The sequence below is a fragment of the Lipotes vexillifer genome, unplaced genomic scaffold (genome assembly GCF_000442215.2).
Source record: "Lipotes vexillifer unplaced genomic scaffold, Lipotes_vexillifer_v1.1 scaffold582, whole genome shotgun sequence".
NCBI classification, from domain to species: domain Eukaryota; kingdom Metazoa; phylum Chordata; class Mammalia; order Artiodactyla; family Lipotidae; genus Lipotes; species Lipotes vexillifer.
In genome coordinates, this window is record NW_006799183.1 from 1,612,992 (window position 1) to 1,620,464 (window position 7,473).

The 7,473-nt window shown below is 39.3% G+C and overlaps 2 pseudogenes; both read left to right on the plus strand.

The window, feature by feature from the left end:
• Positions 1 to 4,863, plus strand: part of LOC103079289 (ATP-dependent RNA helicase DDX39A pseudogene) — a 53,704-nt pseudogene extending 48,841 nt beyond the window's left edge.
• A 152-nt stretch (positions 4,864 to 5,015) lies between these two features.
• Positions 5,016 to 6,008, plus strand: LOC103079577 (ATP-dependent RNA helicase DDX39A pseudogene; annotated as a pseudogene).
• The last annotated feature ends 1,465 nt before the right edge of the window (positions 6,009 to 7,473 follow it).

Below are 7,473 nucleotides of genomic sequence, written 5' to 3' on the forward strand. Positions count from 1 at the left end.
AAAGAGTGAATTTTGTGGTTGGTAAATGGGGTAGGAAGGGTTCTAAGACGGCCCCAAAGATTCCCATTCCCTAGTGTTAATACTCTCCATAATCTCCCATTTTTGTAGGAAGAGCCTATAGATATGGTAGAATGCACTCTCATGATGATGTTGCATTCAATGGCAAAGGTGAAGGCATTTTGCAGATATAAGTAAAATCTTTCATCAGTTTGACATTGAATTAGGTAGGCCTGACCTTACCAGGTGAACCCTTAAAAGACTGTTTAGGCTTTTGTTGAGATCAGCAAGATGATCTATCTGGTCTTGAATAAGCAAGCTCCCATGTGTTCAACAGCAACAAGAAAATGAGCTCTGTCCACAGTCACATGAACTGGGGAGAGGACCCTGAGCCTCAGCGCAGGCCAACATGACACTGTGAGGTGTGGCTCCTTGCACCCAGGACCCACAAGAGACATGCCTGGACTTCTGACCTACTTGTGAGGTAATACATGAGTGTTGGTTTAAGCTGATAAGTCTGTGGTGATGTTTATGCAGTGATAAAAAGTTAATATAGTAAGTTTGGAATAAGTTAGTGATAAAATATTGTAATATTTTATTATCTGGGAGCTGCCTGACCACACACTGCATGGGATGATTCTTTTATGGAAATCCTGTAATTTTTCCAGTTGTGGCCCTAACTAGGTTGGTTAATAAACCCAAATTGGGGATAAGTAGTAGCATGTTCTCTTCACACATATAAAATCATGCTCTTCACTCAACTTTATTAATAATAAAGGTAAAATTGGGGTATTAATCAATCTAAATCCTGATTCTTTCTCCCATTTGGTTCTGAATGAGTTTGGGGAAAAGAAATGCATTTTGTTTGTTAGATGTTTACAAACCCTGAAATCTACAATATTTTCACTTGTCATACAATAATAATGCATTACCAACATTGCACATCATCACTGCTAACCAAGGCAATTGAAAGAGAAATGCAGCAACCAGAAAAATAAAGTGCATCATGGGGAAAATGGCATTTCTCTAAAAAATCTAAAGCAATTTCAATGCTATCATCTAAACAACCACCCCTGAGCTTCATTATTTTCTTCCTGATGTTAAATGGGTTGAAAATATAACTTTTCTTTTTTAAATGCACAATTACAAAGATGGTCACAGTAGAAGAAAATCTTTATGAACACCGTGTCCTTGAATGATGTCAGAGTTGTTGTTTGAAATGAATTTGCATAACTGCCAGCCTTGAGTTTCCTAAACGTCTCTGGCAGAAATAGTGTCCCAATTGTTTTCTCCAGAACCAAGATGACAACGTTCTTAAATAAAATTGTCATTAAATTTCCTTTTGAATTCTGACTGCATGATTGAATAAATATTATCTGCTGAAACTGGCTGTGAAGATAAGTATTTCATGACAGTTAATATATTTCATATGCAAATGTTTTGGTCTCTCTCTATATTGGAAGCATGGAAAAAAAACACTTGCTATCTATTTAATTTAGAATGTAATATCAAATCAGATGCATAGGTTCCTGAAATCAAATAGCTATTTTATTGTATCATTTTATTAAAATGACACATTTTGTACTGAGGACAATTCAGTGATAATATGCTGATTTCCATATGTATGAAGTACTACCAGAAAGAAATACATCTTCTTAAATATAAATTATTCAAGTAAAATGTGAAGTTTTTACAATATGTATATATGAACTTTTTACATATATATGTATATATATATATATATATATATATATAAAAGTTTCCAAATTTTCATCTGAATTTCTCCTCACAATTATCATATATTTTGCCATAAATATCCTTGGATTCCTTGTACCAGTAAAATATATATATATTGCTTCTTCTATTCATAAAACATCTCTGTTTAGATTATTTTGAATTGACCCTCACCTGATTTACTGTGTATATAATTTGCTTAATATCATAATTTATTCCTCAATTAAAAAAAATAAATATCACTTGTTTAAAGATTCATAGGACTTATTTTTCCACAGACTAGAAGTTTTAGGTCTAATAGCCATTTTAAATTAAAAGTATGCTGGATGAGAAATACATTAGTATTTGTAATTTAGAAATATGTGAATTATTTCTCATTCCCTGAAAGCTGTTCCATATTTACTAATTCAAAAATACAATACATTCATGTTTTCTTAATATCAATTGCCCTCTTTCCTAGACAGAGAGGCACTGGGTTTTGATGTTATTTGTACAAGTAATGAATAGTCTTTGTAAAAATTCCCACTCTTCTTTAAATGTGTAACTTTGTTATTATCCCATTTTATGGTCAGCCTACTTTGAGTCTTCCCCAAATTCCCCTTTTCTGTGCATTGCTAGTCCCCTTCCTAATTAGTGCTGTGATTGTTGCTTTCTTAAAAGTGCACCAATATTATCTTCTCTTGTAAAATACAATTGCTTTTTATATTGCAGATGATTAAAAACAGATGATTCTAAAAACACAGCAACACAGAAAAAAATACTTGAATTCTTAGAAACACTAAATCTATAAAAGAAAGAATAAGTAGGAAAATAAAAGGCCAAGGATCCAGAGGTGGGGAAAGACTCAGAATTAAGAGATAGAAAGTGGAAGGAGGGGGTGAAAAAATGAGGTGTTTGATGCAAGAGGACAGAATGTTAACCTTGTGTCCTGTGATAGAAGATAAAGGTGAAAAAGGACCATAAAGCTTCGTGAATGTTGAGAAGTATGAAAAAGAAGACATGAAAGTGACAGTGAACAAAATGACTCCATTGTATTTGGAAAGAAAAAAAGCATTTTCTGCAAAATTGTAGACAAGAAAGTTAAATCACATGGAGACTGAACAAATATTTAATATATTATCTCAAATTTGGTCTCAATTATGTTTATTCCTATGGAAAATAAACTAATGTTTTAATACATAATTTTTTGTTCCGTAAAAAACCAAAAGGATAAGTTTTGTGATTTTCTAATAAATTACATACTTATTTCTATATCACTCTATTATCAGATAGTCACGATAAATATTAAATGGAAAGTTGAGAACTTAGAAGGAGAAATTTGGGGACTGTAGCTTTAAGTTATATAAAACAGTCTAGCACTTTACCCCAGTGTAGATCCCTCTATCAGTCAGGGTTCCCCAGAGAAACAGAACTAATTATTATACAAAGTGTGTGTGTGCTCTTGGGGAGGAATAAATTTCCTCCACCCTTCTGGGCTCTTCTGGCTGCTCTAAGAATTAGATTAACATGAGGCAGATTAACAGAAAATCGAACAATGGAGAGACCCAGAAAAACTAACTCACCACGATGGTTGAAATTCTCACTTTAAACACCGTCTTCAGCGGCTGCTTCCCACTAGCTATCTATTTTACGTTTGGTAGTGTACATATGTCCATGCCACTCTCTCACTTCATCCCAGCTTACCCTTCCCCCTCCCCATATCCTCATTCTTCATGACCTTTTTTTTTTTTTTTAAGATTCCATATATTTGTGTTAGCAAGCATACGGTATTTGTTTTTCTCTTTCTGACTTACTTCACTCTGTATGACAGACTCTAGGTCCATCCACCTCACTACGAATAACTCAATTTCATTTCTTTTTATGGCTGAGAGATCAGCTTGGTGCTTTGTGACCCCCTGGAGGGGTGGGATAGGGAGGGTGGGAGGGAGAGAGACGTAAGAGGGAAGAGATATGGGAACATATGTATATGTATAACTGATTCACTTTGTTATAAAGCAGAAACTAACACACCATTGTAAAGCAATTATACTCTAATAAAGATGTTAAAACAAACAAAAAAACAAAAAAAAACACCGTCTTCAGCTAAAGACAAAAACTTCTGTTGCGGGGGGTGGTCGGGACTTCCCAGGGGAGGAAGGCAATTCATGGAAGATGGAGAAGCAAATGTTTGGTAAACAACTGTTTGCTGGGCCACATGGAGACAATGGGACACAGAGTGGACTTTGATCTCTAGGCCCTGTTCCGCCACCACTCCTAGCCCACGTTTTGCAGACATCTCCAGTGACTGTTTTATTCCAGGAACAGTACCATAAATCTAAAGGCAGGCAGTTAAGGGGGCGATAACAAGAAAGACCTCCGGAGTCATGTTTTTTTTTTTTTTTAAATAACCAGCCTAGATTAATCCTCTTGTCAAAGAGACACAATTAGGGGTGGCAAATTGGGCTGCCCTAAAGTCCCACGTTTGAAACTCCTCCAAGTCTCAGAGTCCAGAAGCTGAGTCGGTAGATTGTTCCATCCCACTGAACTAGTCTCTTAGTCCTGACCGTAGTTGTTCCTGCCCATCTGCAGGAAGTTCAGGCAAGACCCCATGGAGGTGTTTGTGGATGACGAGACCAAGCTCACACTGCTTGGGCTGCAGCAGTACTACGTCAGACTTCCTGCAGAAGAACTGCAAGCTCTTTGATCTTGTGGACGTGCTGGAGTTTGACCAGGTGGTGATATTTGTGAAGTCGGTGCAACGCTGCATGGCCTTAGCCCGGCTCCTCTTGGAGCAGAACTTCCCAGCCATTGCCATCCACAGGGGCATGGCCCAGGAGGAGCAACTGTCATGTTATCAAGCAGTTCAAGGACTTCCAGTAGTGGATCCTGGTGGCCACCAATCTGTTTGGCTGAGGAACGGACATTGAGCATGTCAACACTGTCTTCAATTATGACATTCCCGGGGACTCGGAAACCTACCTCCGCCACGTGGCCCGTGCGTGTAGCTTTGGAACCAAAGACCTGGCCATTACTTTCGTGTCTGATGAGAATGATGCCAACATCCTCAATGATGTCCAGGACAGGTTTGAAATGAATGTGGCAGAGCTTCCAGAAGAAATAAACATCTCAACATACATTGAGCAGAGCCGGTAACCACGTGCCCTGATATCCCGGAGTCGCCCTGCTTCCCATGTGTTGTTTCAAGTCCTCTTCCTAGGTGACAGTGGGTCTTTCTTTTTACTGTTTAAAAGCTGTAGATCTGTGTAAGAATAAACTTTTATTATGGAAAAATTCAGAAGGTGGTGATGGAGATATGCTCTCAAAGTAAGGCCAGTGTGGTGCTGGAAACCAGGTATTTATTATTTATTTATTTATTTTTAATAGGCCTTTATTGGAATATAATTGCCTCACAATACCGTGCCAGTTTCTGTTGCACAACAAAGCGAATCAGCCATATGCAAACACATGTCCCCATATCCCTTCCCTCTTGAGCCTCCCTCCCACCCTCCTTATCCCACCCCACTAGCTCATCGCAAAGCACCGAGCAGATCTCCCTGTGCTATGTTGCTGCTTCCCACCAGCCAACTATTTTACAGTGGCAAATTGGGCTGCCCTAAAGTCCCACGTTTGAAACTCCTCCAAGTCTCAGAGTCCAGAAGCTGAGTCGGTAGATTGTTCCATCCCACTGAACTAGTCTCTTAGTCCTGACCGTAGTTGTTCCTGCCCATCTGCAGGAAGTTCAGGCAAGACCCCATGGAGGTGTTTGTGGATGACGAGACCAAGCTCACACTGCTTGGGCTGCAGCAGTACTACGTCAGACTTCCTGCAGAAGAACTGCAAGCTCTTTGATCTTGTGGACGTGCTGGAGTTTGACCAGGTGGTGATATTTGTGAAGTCGGTGCAACGCTGCATGGCCTTAGCCCGGCTCCTCTTGGAGCAGAACTTCCCAGCCATTGCCATCCACAGGGGCATGGCCCAGGAGGAGCAACTGTCATGTTATCAAGCAGTTCAAGGACTTCCAGTAGTGGATCCTGGTGGCCACCAATCTGTTTGGCTGAGGAACGGACATTGAGCATGTCAACACTGTCTTCAATTATGACATTCCCGGGGACTCGGAAACCTACCTCCGCCACGTGGCCCGTGCGTGTAGCTTTGGAACCAAAGACCTGGCCATTACTTTCGTGTCTGATGAGAATGATGCCAACATCCTCAATGATGTCCAGGACAGGTTTGAAATGAATGTGGCAGAGCTTCCAGAAGAAATAAACATCTCAACATACATTGAGCAGAGCCGGTAACCACGTGCCCTGATATCCCGGAGTCGCCCTGCTTCCCATGTGTTGTTTCAAGTCCTCTTCCTAGGTGACAGTGGGTCTTTCTTTTTACTGTTTAAAAGCTGTAGATCTGTGTAAGAATAAACTTTTATTATGGAAAAATTCAGAAGGTGGTGATGGAGATATGCTCTCAAAGTAAGGCCAGTGTGGTGCTGGAAACCAGGTATTTATTATTTATTTATTTATTTTTAATAGGCCTTTATTGGAATATAATTGCCTCACAATACCGTGCCAGTTTCTGTTGCACAACAAAGCGAATCAGCCATATGCAAACACATGTCCCCATATCCCTTCCCTCTTGAGCCTCCCTCCCACCCTCCTTATCCCACCCCACTAGCTCATCGCAAAGCACCGAGCAGATCTCCCTGTGCTATGTTGCTGCTTCCCACCAGCCAACTATTTTACATTCGGTAGTGTATATATGTCCATGCTACTCTCACTTGTCCCCAGCTTCACCCTCCCACCCCATGACATCAAGTCCATTCTCTATGTCTACCTCTTTATTCCTGCCCTGTAACTAGGTTCATCAGTTCCTTTTTTTTTTTTTTTTTTTAGATTCCATATATACGCTTTAGCTTATGGTATTTGTTTTTCTCTTTCTGACTTACTTCACTCTGTATGACAGACTCTAGCTCCATCCACCTCACTACAAATAACTCAATTTTGTTTCTTTTTATGGCTGAGTAATATTCCAATGTATATATGCGTCACATCTTCTTTATCCATTCACCTGTTGACAATAAGAGGCATCTCTATGGAGACTAAAGAAAAACAAAGGTTAATGATTGGAGCAATGTATAAACCAATGTCTAAGCCCAGGAGGCAGCCAGATGAGAAGATTTCTAGACGTCAGGACTAAAGCATCTTCAGATCAAATGAGGGCAGTCAGCGGCAATCTGACAGATTTTCCTGGTTTGTAGTTGAATGTCTCTGATGATGTCATCAGGTGTTCAGGTAAACTACTGAGTGACCCACACAGCAACAGGCATGAAGATTGTACCTAGACATGAGCTATTGTGATGATCTCTCTTAAATTTGTATCAAGTTGTTCAGCTTCAGTTTGCTGGGCTCCAGGAAAAGCACAACTTTAGCTCTCTGTGACTCCAAATAACAAGTAAAAGAAAAATTGGAAATGTTAGTTTGGAGAGTTGCAGCCAAATTCTGAGGAAACTAGGAGAATTTGTGATCCAATCCAGTAATCAGGTGGAAAAACAAAACCTCTAAGATGATTAAGGAACTAGAATCTAATATCCACTATTGAAACATAATTTTTTTTCTAAATTTACCCTCATTTTTTTAAATCAATGATAGCCAAATTAGGCTAATTTTTTTTCAGAAAATGTCTAGTTTCAATAAACTTGGCCTGATTACTTGCATAGTCCAGAAAGAATAGCAATTGACCATAAAGGCTCTTTTAAATTTGCTTTGC